Source organism: Anser brachyrhynchus, assembly GCF_964034855.1.
Source record: "Anser brachyrhynchus genome assembly, chromosome: 6".
Taxonomy (NCBI): domain Eukaryota; kingdom Metazoa; phylum Chordata; class Aves; order Anseriformes; family Anatidae; genus Anser; species Anser brachyrhynchus.
In genome coordinates, this window is record NC_137700.1 from 26,176,127 (window position 1) to 26,190,314 (window position 14,188).

Consider the following 14,188-nt stretch of genomic DNA (forward strand, 5'->3'; position numbering starts at 1 on the left):
ACTACAGGAAGTCAGGCAAAGAACCAGCATCACTGCACATCTTAGCACACACTCACTCTGGTGCCCCAACACACAGAACAGCTTTGGCAAATCTCACAAAACTCTGTCCCTCCAACTCCTGATCTATGGCTCTTTTCCTTACGCAGCTGCCAAATTCCCTGTTTTCCTCTGGAAACATCAAGATGGCATTTCAAGAAACTCAGGACAGCATTTCTTGTCCACCGCTGGCCTCTCACCTTTTCCATTTGAGTAAGCTTTTTACACCAAACCAGTGTCCTGTGGTGCTAACATTGTAGCAGAGCACTACTCAGTTGGCTAACTTAACAGTTCGTACGCATTTCAAGATGCCTTCAAAAAGGTTAATTTAAAAGCCATTCCAGAAGCTTATTGCTCCACCCAAGAATTTAAAAATATATCAAGCTAGTACAGAATTTCTACTGCTTGCTGGCTCAGGAAGAGTATTTTGGTAATGTAATAGCACACGTAGAAGAGTATATGAGTACATTAAAGTCAACCTTAGCTTATATAAATCCAAATATTAAAACTCACTTAAAGGCATACTTCATCTCTTGTAAGTGCCTAAGACTAGATAGATTATTTAGTAATAAGGTGAGATGCTACCTCCCCCAACACTTCTTTACCCTGAGATGGTAGGAGTCTAAACCGTCTTCCCCTTCCAGACCCCATCATCCCCCACCCCTAAAAGCCCAACCCTCTAAATACACACTTCTAAAGCCTTTAACATAAACTGTGAAAGAAATGTTTTTGCAAATTCCATTTCTCCAGCTTGGTAACAGTCTGAAAAATAGCTTGCTGACAGAAGAATCAGATCTTCATGGCTTAAAGGAATTTCCAGTTAGTTTGCTCTTCCACAAAAGAACGTGAGTTAGCACCAAACATATATCACTAGACTGTACGAGGTATTACTGCATGCTAGCTACGTCGTAATTTTGTGTTCACTCATTCCTTTTCCCAGGTGATACAACGCATTCTCTTTAGACAAGCTAGGCCTTTAATACAGCACACTTATGTTAAGAAAAGCATTATGGGCTTAAAGAAATAAGCATTTTAAAACACGAGATCAAAAGTCACCTAACTGGTGAGACACAAATAGCATTTCAGAACATATAACCTGGTCTTATTAAATGGTTTCCAGTCCAGAAAGTCACAAGATACTGAACTTATGAAAAATTATTCTGAGTTGACCGTGTCTATTCCCTTCCTCTTCCTTCCAATCGCTGTACTTCCAAGTGACCTTCAGCACCTGAAGTCATACCAGCAGAGAGCTACAGCTGAATAATTTGCACTGGCATTTTGGCATTTTTTCCCATAGCATTGACCATTTTTAAGAGAGATTCCCAGGTGTCCACCTCCTTTATTCCTTCCATTCAAGTAAAATCACTCTCCAACCTAAAACACTTGTTGAAATGAAAAGGAATCCTATGAAAAAGAAATGAATAGAGTCTGCAAATTCTAATGGACCATCTGGTGTACATGAAAAGCTCACAGCCTTCTAAGCAAATTCAAAACAGAGAAATTTTAGGCGCAAACAACAACAAGCAACGAAAGCTTCACTGTAAATTCCTATATACCTTTAGCCACATTGTGCTACAGGGTAAATCCTGTAACTGTAACTCTAACCCTTCCTCTCTTTAGGGTCTTTGCCCCATAGTCATCAGCATGCTTTTAGGGTTCTGGCATTAAAGTGCTGGTGAAGCACAAAAAAACCCAAGCAGTCAGCCTTGTCCATGGACAAAGTCTCCTTTTTAATGAGTCTTTCACACCTGCTCCTGGCAAAGCTGATGCCCTTACTGTTCCATTTTTGTTAGCAGAAAGAACGGGTGCACTGATTAAAGGAGTATGCTAGGGCAGCACGTACTGCCATGCTTTCATTTCTTTCAGTGGCAGGTAAGCACACTGCCTGACTTCAGCATCTCTCACCCTGCATCATAACCATTTCTCACCAGCGGCCCTGCATCCAGAGCTGCTCTTGCACAATTCGCCCCCACTGACAGCACGTAGGGGAAGAACAGTTAAGCACACAGAGTGGACCTATAGAGACCAAGGCAAAATCTGTGATGCTGTTAGCATTACAACTGAAAGCAAAGTTTTGTCTCTGATTCACATTCAAACTACATGGTCTCAAAGCAGAGCCTTTGGGGCCTCTGGAGCGGGAGAATTCTCACATCAGTGTAGCTAGAAATAAATATTAAATCCAAAACACCAAATCCAAGGAAACACAGCTTGTACAATTGCCTTTCAATACAATGCATATACATTTGGTTACAACACAGCCCTTCCTCATGTCCTCATAGAGGCTCCCCCTTTTAACAGGGTATTCTTTTGATTTCATAGCTCTTTTCTTTATTATCTCACACACACCCTTCCCAAAGTTTTCACAAGTCAGACACCTCATGATTAAAACCAACCCCCAGAACTAACAACAGTATTTCATGAGCTCAGCATGATATACAGCATCTTTGGTACCAGGTGGGGGCATGGATATCAACATCTTAAGTGGACTTCAGTGAGATGAGCAATGGTTTATAGATGCAGAACGCGTTGCCTAATCCTGCAGTTACAAATACATCTGCCTCCATTGGCTGAGATTCAAAGCCAGACTTTGAAAGAATGTGTATGCACTGGGCTGTGCACCTGCCAGAACAGAGATGGGAGACAAACTTTGAGAAAGTAAACAGCCTGCTAAAAGGAAGACTTCTATAATAAGTGACCTGAACTTTGTCTTCCTAATGGAAGAAGTCACATTCACTTCAATTACAGTGCCTGAAGAAAATTAGGAAAATTATGCTTATCAGAGCATGCTACACTAAACAGAACATAGTCCTGATCGCAGCTGCCTCACTGCTTTTGTTTTATAAAGTAGTATCTTGAGCAGAACCCACTGCCATAGGTACTGTAGAGATGCTGTGAGGCTTCAGAAAAAACTCCACTAAATTCAACACAAATTAACCACACATCAGTAAGTGTTCTCAGTGCTCACCATGTTGTGCTCCTTTTAATTTTTTATTGAAAATAAGCGGAAAAAGGTTGGTTCAAAATACAGCTTTGGTCACAAGGTGCTTGTGGTCACAAGGAGTACTTTTCTTCAAAATCTGCAATTTTACACCTGTTTAGAAACATACTGCTAAAAGTAATAAAGCCAAAGTCATTCCTAGTGTTGATAATATAAACACAGAGCTGAAGGGTTCTGTACTGGCATAACTCATCTCTGTTAACGCAGTGCAATGTAAAATGGCATGATGTCCTCTACATAATAGAGCGCACATCTAGGCATACCTTAGAAATGACAAGCTCATGCATGACTTACAGAGAAGCTATACACGGGTTAAGAAGGAGTTAAAACTGTTTCCAGAACAAATCAATAGACAGGTGAAATACAGCCATGCTGGTTAGTAACTAGGTCTCAATAAAAATTACAATACCTACCCTTCAAGCCAAAGATGTTTAAACCAGATCAACAGGCTCTGTTCAAGTCACTCTAATCCAGTGGAACTAACTTCTACCATAGAGCATAAAGCTGTCAGAAAGGAAAAAAATACACCCAATGTCCTGCAATAACATCTAAACCCAATACTCAAGAATCTACAGGATTCTATCTGTTAGGAGAGCTTGCATCAACACACAACAAAAAAACAAAAGCAAAACCAACACCCACACATTCTGGATGTGCCAGAGATTCCACATCCATCCCTTGCTGAATAAATTTCTTTGAATAACAGGAATTGACAGAAAGAGACTGATTCTAATAATTTATTGATTTGAAAACACACAAGTTTCTTTAGTTTTCCAACTCCATTTTCCAGGGACACCTTGTAGTAATAAAATCGCATACGTTTTGCTTTTATGTTGATTAACGTCAGCATCTCTCTTGGCTGTCCCAGAGAAACTAAACTGTTTTGCTTATTTCACATTTTTATCATTTTTTTGTGTTGCACTGGTCCTTCAGAAAGTACACAACCTGCATTGCCAGCATTTCAGGTGTCAGATGAACTTGCTTCCCTGCAGTAATTTGTATATGTCCTGGTTCCAGTTAGGACAGAGTTAATTTTTCCTCCTAGTAGCTGGTAGGGTGCTATGTTTTGGATTAGGATGAGAAGAGCGCTGATAACATGCTGATGTTTTAATTGTTGCAGAGCAGTGTTTACACCAGGCCAAGGACTTTTCGGCTTCTCGCTCTGTCCTGCCAGCGAGCAGGCTGGGGGTGCAGCAGGAGCTGGGAGGGGACAGACCCAGGACAGCTGACCCAAACTGGCCAAAGGGGTATTCCATACCATCTGGCATCACGCTAAACAATATATAGGGGTGGCTGGCCGGGGTGGGGGGCCGGCTGCTCGGGGATAGGCTGGGCATCGGTCAGCGGGTGGTGAGCAATTGCATTGTGCATCACTTGTTTCTTACGCATTATTATTATTAATACTATTATCATTATCACTATTATTATTATTATTGTTATTATTATATTCCTGTCTTAATAAACTGTCTTTATCTCAACTCACCAGCTTCACTTTCCCGTTTCTCTCCCCCATCCCAGAGAGGGAGGGGGGAGGGTGAGCGAACGGCTGTGTGGTGTTTAGCTGCCAGCCGGGTTAAACCACAACAGTATCTTTTTAAGTTTATGAGAAAACATTAAGCCCAAGATGGACCTTTTTTATGACATGCTCTGACTTCCTGCATAACACGAGAGAATCTCATGAACAAGATCCAGTGTGGAATATATTTTGTGGGCAGCCATGTTAATAGGATCCTGCCCAAGTGTAAGGCTAAGCACAGACATGAGCATAGGATAAGTATCTGAAAATCGTTAATAAGAAGCACATAAGTCACTTTGACACCCAAATCTTCCCCCACTCATCATACCTAATCACTATTTGGAAATAACTGAAGTAGCATTCAAAGGCTAAAGAAAGTTTTTAGAACATAACATTAAGTTATTCTTACTTTATAGCATGGCAACTTATTTAACAAAGAATAAATCTTCAATGTTATGCCCTAAGCAATACATCTTTGCTGTATTTCCTCCTCCTCTCTATGAAGTTTAGATAGCCTGGTGCAAGCTGGTTCTCACTGATAGCACACTGGTTATCCCTAAAGCATTTCAGACAAACAACACTTCACGTTTTGCATGTGAATCCTCACAGCTGTTTGACAGCAGGCCAGCTGCCACTTCAAACTGGTATTAGTGCATCATTCACTAAGAAACAGTTTCATAAACATACCAGATAGCAGTTTACCAATTAGAATTTCTTTTGGATGCTGGAGCAGCACACTATCAGCTTTCTGTTCCTTCCCCCACGCTTTTGTGTGGGCCATGTGAAAAGGAAGTGTGTTTTCTTTTTCTTACCTTTACACCTCGAATGACTTCCAGCTGGTATTTTCAAGTCAGCATATTATCCAGAGCAGTTAAGCTAACAGCACTAACAGGTACCTTAGTCACATCAGCAGTGCTGCCTAACAGGTTTGTCAGTATATAGTGCGTTTTCACTCTCTGTTCTTTAGATAAGGGTTGGTGTGCATGTCAGAATTCCCTTCTGGGGAACAAATACTTCGGTTTCTTACTTACATGCTGTCCAGAGTTGGTTTAAAGACCACTCCTGCTTCTTACCCTATTTTTAAGGAATGTAATGTGACTGATGCAGTTCCACAGTGTGGGGGGGAAGATGTTTGTATATTCTGCATATCCTGAACCTGCTGCATACCACAGAAAATCAGATCCACAGCACCTCAAATCAGGTACGAAACCAGACTAAACCCACAGGTCATTGAATGCTACAGATGTTACAGCAGTTCTGTGATGACAACAGCAGGAGTGAAGCAGGTACACAAGAAATTCAGTTTGTTCTTTGTCCGTGAAATTTTACATTTAAGAAGAGATGTTTTCTTTATTCCTGCTATTATACCAAACGCAAAAGCAGCATGAATTCCACAAATAGATACACATGCATCTGCTGCCAGCTTCAGGATCCATAGAACATTTAAAAAAAAAAAGAAAAACCTCAAAGAATCATCATCCATCACCCCAAAAATCAGCTATTTACTTCTAGTCTCAGAGCTAAAGACAACACACTCAGCAGACATGCTGACCCTTTAAAAGCTCAAGTGCAGAAAGTCAAGAGGAATGCAGCCACCGGAATAACCTACGGAAAAAGGTGAACAAACCTAACTGCATCTCTAGCTAACACACCCAACAAAAGCCTACACGTTAATGGGTCCTATGAACTACATTGCCATATATTATGCCTTATTTTACTTTACTTCATTATGCTAGTGTACTAGAGTGTCTTTATCTGAGGCATCCCAAACATGGCATAAAATGTGCGGAGAACTCACCCATCCTTCTTACAAATGGGAACACAGCTGCTTCTGGCACAGAACATAGCTTAACCTCCCAACAGCAGCATCAAAGCACACAAACTTCTAGACAGCGTTGAAGACTTGATTTCTGACAAATTAGCAAGAAATATAGGGAAGGCACTATATAATTGATCCTGTTGACAGACTGATAATCATATCTTCATGGAACAAAGCTGTTCCTGCACAGAAATGCTAAAAAAAGTATCTCTGCTAACCACACATGCCTTAGGGCTTAATATATTATCCTTAAGGCAGAATATTCAGAGCTTACACTGGAACATCTCAGAAGGAAGAACTCAAAATCTTACCTAATTTGCACTAAAAAGGCCAACCTGATGAGATTAAATGACGGTTTGTACATTCCAGAGACAACATGCCATCATCTCACTGAGCCACATTTCTACACCCAAAGGGCAGCCCACACAAAATGCTGTGCAGACATATTTGACTTTCTTGAATACAATGGGTTAAGGAAGACTGCTCAAGAACAGTGAGATTGTGTCTTAATTATCTCCACTAGCTGAAAAAGTTATTCATGAAACCCCTTAAGCCTCATTCTCCTTCCCCAGGAGGCCATATGCTGTTGAAATTGAAGTTGTAAAAACCAGCATCCTTGCTGAAAGCCAGCACTTGCATTCCAGATAGCTAGATGCTACTGATCAGAGATCAGACGCAGAGTTTCTCCTGGAGATGCGGATTCCAGGACAGCACAACACATGCTGTCACAGCCTATTTCCGGGACCACTTTCAACTGCCCAGGGTCCCAGAGCACTGATGGATGTAGACTGCATAACAGAGTAGATCAAACACTTCTAAGGAAACAAAGGAAGAATCTTGTTTATTTCACAAAGCAGGGTTTTTGCTTGCCAAATGCAAACATAGGCCTTGGGCATTACATATGGTGCAGGAAAAAAAAACACAACACAAAGCAAAAAAGCAATTACAGGCTGCAGGTGCCTCCCAGTGCCCTTCAAGATGTTTTAAGTTGATAAAATAAGGTAAGTCAAAACATTTGTAACTATCAGAGAGCATCACAGCCCTAAGGTGGAAGAGGAACCTCATAACATCTCCGTACAAAAGTCTGGATGCAGTCTGAAGACCTTAACTAGCAATGAGTCATTGCCTTAAGTAGGCAACAGTGTATTGGTCTAGTTACACAGATACACCACTGGACCTAATACAACATTTCTGAAATCAATAAGGTTATATGAATTCAGAGGACAAAACTTCACTTTTTTCAGGCTCTTTTCAGAAATATGCATCAGTGACATGGTAAGTCAAGCTTTCAGGGAACGTATGGGTCAGGCTATCAGTAAGAAGAGACACCTTGCCTGTGGAAGATTTGAGTTGCTAGTGTCTAATGTCTGCATGAGTGAAGCCAGGGTCTCCATTAACTTTCCCAAATAATAGCTGCTGAACTCAAATCAATTTGTAAAGCAAACCTAAAAATACTGGCAGCCCCTTGGCGCTTCTATTGATGTTAAATTGTCAGTGTCTGAACAGGTCATGATTTTTTTTTTTTCAGGCAGACAACAGAATTATAGTAGAATAGGAAAGAAGCTGCCCTGAAGAAGACAATTAGTATCTTTCAGACAAATCCCTTAGGTGCAATGCAGTGGGAGGTTTAATCAAACTCTTTCATGCCCACATTCAGGCAAAGGAGGCAAAATGATGGTTCCTTAAAACTGTAAAAATCTGAAGATATATATTCTGAAAAATATGTTTATCATGTCCAGAAGGGGGGGGGGGGGGTTCTACGAGAGATAAAACAAAATAGCCAGTATGTCCCAGGTCAGGATGTTAACCTAAAAGAGCCTAGGTTCAAGTGGCTTCCCCATACAGCTATTCCTGTACAGAATGTGCTTTGCTCTTCTGTACACAGGAAATCAACCTAAAGTGCAACAGGCAAAAAACATGAACTTGAGTGTTTTCAAGGACTGTTGATTTTGGCACCTGTGAGTGCATCTCTAAGCTTGCAGTGGTATCTTGTGAATCCAAGCAGAGTAAGCTGCTCGTGGTGGGACAAATGTGCAGAAATGTATGTTGTTTTGTATTCTATCTACAGGGCACAGCATTAGCCTCACAGGTAATAGCATTGTTTGGGAACTCTTTTGCTTGTTGCTTTGCTTTTGAGGATACACCAAGGAACAATTAGGAGTGGCTGATTTCCTCTTTCAGGATTAACTCACATTCAAACGATTCAGGACATAATGCCATAACCGTTTCCAAACACAAGGCAGAAAGTACCAGCACCATCTAGTGTTCAGGAGCAGAAGGAGCAAGCAGAACATATGCCAAAGTATCAAAAGTTTCTGCATTTTTTATTATGGAAGTACAGGTTGCACACTTCCAATGAGACTCAGGCTGCACTCATCTGGCATGTAAAAAGAGTCCCTGCAGCAAGTAAAAGCCAAGCAGGTGCATCTGGCCTTATCTTAGTGCTAAGACTACCATGAAGGACTTCAACACAAGCTACAAGGAAAGTAGTAAAGAACAGTTTCCAGATTGTACAACAGCAAAAAAAGACATGCAGTTTTATTGCGCTAGGCATACCTTTATAAAGGCAGTTCAGAGAAGACATCTTAGTTTCTCCCTCCTTAATAAACAAAAGTCAAACATTGGCAATGGTAGCTCCCTGCAAAACCAACACCAATCAACCTATTTCTACAGGTCAATACAGTGCCATAGATGCTCCCTGATGTCCGTAAACTCTCATTTGCTAAGTGTTTCCACAATGTTCCTTTGAAATAATAGTCTCATTCTCTTCAGTAGGTCCCAGAATTACTTTCTTTGCCATTTCCCTAGTCAGTATGCAGAGTGCTGAAGCCCAGAAGCCTAAATAAAACCCTCTAATATCAACATCACATATCCAGGTAGGCTGTCAGTTGTGAGCCGTAGGCTTCAGTAGAAGAAATTAATTACCAGCAGCAAACTCAGTTTCCTGCTGTTAGTTAGAACTGCAATTTGCACTGAATAATATAGAATGATCTTTAATGTCTGAATTTCTAATTACCCCTCCAGGTATTTTCATTACACACCATGCCAAAGGGAACTGAGATAAAAAGGCCACAGAAAAACTTAATTGGTGTTGATCACCTGGGACACAGAAGTGTACTGCAGAGCTCACCCTACTGGGGCAAGACAAAGCAGCTGCCACTCCAACTGCTCGGTAAGACACTACCAACGACCCTGGTGGACTCCTTGCACAACATGTAGGCAACGATAACTATCCCTGTAAGATTCCCATCTTCCAACTCTGCCTTTATTGAGCTCAGTCTTTAAAATTAATTGAAAATCATGCCACAACTCTGATTTCTAAAGCTTTGAAAATAACCTTCTAAATGTGAATCAAACATAGGCAGTCATCTTTTTTCTGGATAAGTCCGTAAAAAGCCTGAGACAACAGGTCTGAAAACTGAATTGCCTCATTAATGAGAGGGCTGGCAGCATTATTCAAAGGGAGCACAAAAAGCAACCCCAAAGTGCATTTTTCATCAAACTTGGTTTGATCGACCAGAAGTCTGATTGCTTTGAGAACTGTTTTTTCAGTCATAACAGCTGAAATGAGGGATGTGGTAGGGTATGGAGAAGAAGCCAAGAGGAAAGGGGAAAAGCAAGATCTAGCCCTTGAGCAGTGGTTTCCAGTGAAATCAAATTACACTTACCACAACACTGCACAATACTCTTATTTTCACATACAGACCTGGCTAAAAGCTGTCACTATTAACCTCAGCAGACAGCACTGTGGCAAGAAACAGAAGTAGCTGCTGTCAGGGACCAGGAGACATGGCAATGTGCACCATGATTTCAGGTCAGGAATTTTTCAGCAAGATTGCTTTCAATCACAACATACCGGTTTGCAAAAAAACACAAAAGGACACATTTTCTTTCATCAAGAGGAAGGATTGAAGGGCTCTAGAAGGATTTCAGAGTCAAAAATGAAGCAAAACTACCCCTCATCCGGCTCATCCCTGGTAAGTTTCTTTTTCATGTTTCTATCTTTCCTTACTCACTCTTCGTGAAAAGATTGACTGAACCTATTCTAGAGCAGAATAGTAGTATCTTCTTAGGTCATCAAGTTTTCTACAAAGAAAAGCTATTCTCCTTTCAGTTGGTAATAACCCCTGCCCTACTTATTGGAAAACAGCACTTTTCACCTCCTATCTTCTGAACCTTTTTTTATTTTTTTAAACCACTCCCTTGACTCCGAAAATGTTATTATATCAAAAAATATCTTATTCTGCAGAGGAACTTGAGCATCTCCTCTCATAATGCTGCAGACATCAGAGAACTAAAACTAGGCAGACTATTTGCCACAGAACATTAAAAGCATCAACTTCCTAAAAGATAAGACATCAGGAGCACTTAAGCCACCAATACTTCCCTAAGACGTTCTCAAAGATCAATCCCCGTGTGTTTTACACACCACATTTCATCACTCTGATTACTATGGGCTGCAAAGCAACCATAAATTCACATGGGGTTACCCTGCATTTCAGAGTCAGCTGCTGTTTCTGTTACCGGATCTGGACTCCTTGCCCAGGCAACATACAATGGTTATTTTCTTCCTGAAATATCAGCTGCTATGTGTGATGATCACCCCCAATTGATTAAAACTTTGCACCTGACCTCAGACCACCCTGATAATTTTATAGAAACATCCCTCCCCCAACCTGCGAAAGTGCCCTGGAACATGAGAGCAACTGGTGAAGTATCCACAGTTTACCCTACCATTCTCCTATGAATTCTACGAGTTGTGAGGGAAGTATGAACAGCTTTAAAAGGATCTCAAAATGCACAGTTTCTCCATAAAAGACAATAGAAAACATCTCTGCCAAAGGAGGTATTTCAGGAAGTCCTGCCACCAGATATAACACTGGTTTGACTGTAGAACTGTTCTGCAGTCTCTCACGTCCCCACTTAACCCTTCTCCCAGCTGCACTATACGGCTTAGAAATGAACTCAATGAAACATGAATAATACACAATGCCCATCATTAGTTCTTGTTACTGAGCAGAAAATCAATACAGGCTCTCTTACAGTGCAGGACATGCTGTTAATCTAGTCCCTGCACTCTGAGGAAGCAGCTCCAATGGCAGCCTTTACACAACCTGCAGCAGAGAAAAGGTGGTAAGATCCAAGCAACAGTTCTGGCAATGAGGATGCTGAAAGCCCTAACTATCAAACACTAAACAGGTTTTGGAGATAATTGGTACTATAGTCCAAAGCTTGGGACGCTTCCTTGCCAGGAGATACAAGACAGATCTCTGCCTCTCCTTGCCAGCTAAGTTGATAACAGGACACTATGGAAACATTGTTAGGAACACAGCACTGTTCTGAATTTTGTTAAAGCTCAGCAGCTCACAAGCAGAGTAAAGTCTCGTACTTGTATTTACAGCTATAGAATGTGCTTGCATTCACAAGTTCCACAACTTCGTTAAAAAAGACTAAAAGATCCTGTCATCCTTACAGAACCTACATAGTCCTAGTTTACACTGGGAGAACTGAGGCACAGTTAGGCAGCAATATGGTCATGGCTATACATACAACACAAGGGAAGATGGGAACTGATGGAAGATGTTATTGGTCCCACAGGATCATTTGTGCTCCCCTTCCTATCTGGCATCCAACCATGAGCTGTGCACTACGTGGGTGTTCTGCAGGCTGGCAACCACACAGAGCACAGTCATTTCAGAAGACGTGCAAAAAGGAAAAGGCATTTATGCCAAAACCAGAATAAATGTACTGTGAAGAGAATAGGAAACTCTTCAGGCCACATTCTCCAGTGACGTCTGTGCCGAGTCACACTGAGTATCGACTGGTTATTTATAGCACTTTTCAATACTTCCTATCCTTGTAGCAAATAAGCTCCCTACATACATGAATAGATTTAGCTCCACAAGGTAGGGAATACATCTGAATTTTGCAGGCAGAACAGTGGTTCACTAAGAGCAAGTAGTTTTTCTTAGGAACACAGAGAACGGCAATGTCAAAAAGGCAAGCTGAACACACATGTCCTGGGACTCGCAACCACGCTGTGAAGCACTGCTTTTTTCCACCCCTTTGGATACCCTCTTTCAAGTAGCCACATGGCATTGTTTTTATCAACTCCACTGAAGCAACAGCCACTTGTGGTTCAGGACCATTCTTTTGTAGTCTACAGAAATAAAACCTGATGGGCTGGGCAAGAAGTGAAGAATGCCAATTTATCTAACTAGAACCAAAGGGCAAAACGCAAATCTGCAGGATACTCAACTGAGACAGTGAGTCAGTTAACTGTTTCTCTTTACTGCCATAACACATAGGATCATTCACAACCACAAAAACCCAAGTGCTTTCACAGCCCAAGTCCACAGTACTGCTACGATAGTATAGTGCACGATCTTTGTGAAGTGGTGCATAAGATCTGTCACTTTCAAGCCGTGAATACCACTGTCTAAGAGACATTCCACGTAATCAACACTGAGCCCAATGCACGCTGTTTGTGCAGCCCAGGCTATGAAGGCATGGAACAGTATATGAAAAAGGGAGCATTAACAGATAACGTGCAGCGATAAGGAAGAGAAAAAAAATAAAAATCTCTTCTCCCCAAGGAGCTTCTTGTGTGTCAAACAGAATGCTCTGACAGTTATTGCAAAACCCTGCCTGCTGGTGTAATTCAAAGCCTTTCAGTACCACCCATTCTTCTTCCATTGACTGATACTGTGTTAAAAAGAGCGTATAACATGGGCATTTTAAGTCCACCCTGATTAGGTGACAAGAAGAGAGACCCTAACGTGCAAGTAAATGTACATCTGCCTCCTCAACAGCAGCATTCAAATATGGGGACAAGTGTCCCCTGCATTGCCTATTCTGTTTGAAAGTAGTTACATTGAACTGCCTTTTTTAAAAAAAAATAAAAATAAAAATCTATTCCATCAACAGCACCAACACCACGGGGAGACAGACAACATTAAGAAACACAGAAGCTAGTCCATGCAAGAGAAAACGGACATGAAGTGAAGGCATGACTGAATCAGCGCACTCAATTTTTAGCCCAGTCAACTCCATCTCCCACCTTGCTTTCAGCAACTCAGTCTTCAGATATTGGTAGACAGCTGTGGAGAGACTTGCCTGGGCTTGTCTTTGCCACTCCTCTTGTCTAACACTGCTAGCAGTGCAGCAGCTTTCTTCTCTGCAGATCTTACCACCTGAAGCTACCCCCCAAAATTTGTTGCCTTCAAGTCTATGCACAGGAACAATCCTCACCCAGACACAATTGGACCTGAATAAAGTGAAGTACAATTGCTTCTAGGCTGCAACAAGGAACTCAGAACATACTCCGGAGCTAGGAAACGTTTACACAAAATAATAACAAAAATATACACATATAATATCATACACAAAAAAATAACGTTTAGGCAAAATAATTTGAAAAGCTTTGTATACTTTTTGTCCAAAAAAATGGTCTCTCTCTCAACGCTCCTATTACCAATTTGTGAAAGAGCAGGAGAATACATAGAAAAGAAATTACATCCGAATACTGCATACCTCCTTTCCATAAGTTTTGTGCATTAGCTCCTACCACAAAATATAACAATCAGAAAAACACAACAAATTGAGACCACACAGCACCCCAGGCAAGGTGTGCCCCTGAAAAATCAAGGGGCACAATGCATCTCAACTACTATTTTCGTGAGGTATCACAGCAGCAGTTGCATCGAAAACAAAGATTACCACAGTAAAGAAGTCTGTCAAGTCCTATTCCACAAATTGGTCTAGACAATTTCACTAGTGTGTCAATACAGTGAGCCACGCAGCTCACTGATGTTAAGTA

The 14,188-nt window shown here is 41.2% G+C and overlaps 1 protein-coding gene across 12 annotated transcripts in view; it reads right to left on the bottom strand.

Annotated features, from left to right (window-relative positions):
* Positions 1 to 14,188, bottom strand: part of ARHGAP22 (Rho GTPase activating protein 22) — a 149,977-nt gene that overhangs the window by 105,028 nt on the left and 30,761 nt on the right. The window contains exon 1 of one of the 12 annotated variants that reach the window (XM_080596976.1): positions 13,430 to 14,179. The exons of the other annotated variants lie outside the window; for them this stretch is intronic. The gene's annotated coding sequence lies outside the window, so the exon portion shown is untranslated. Of the gene's footprint in view, positions 1 to 13,429; positions 14,180 to 14,188 lie in introns of those variants that run through there. 12 annotated transcript variants of the gene reach the window in all.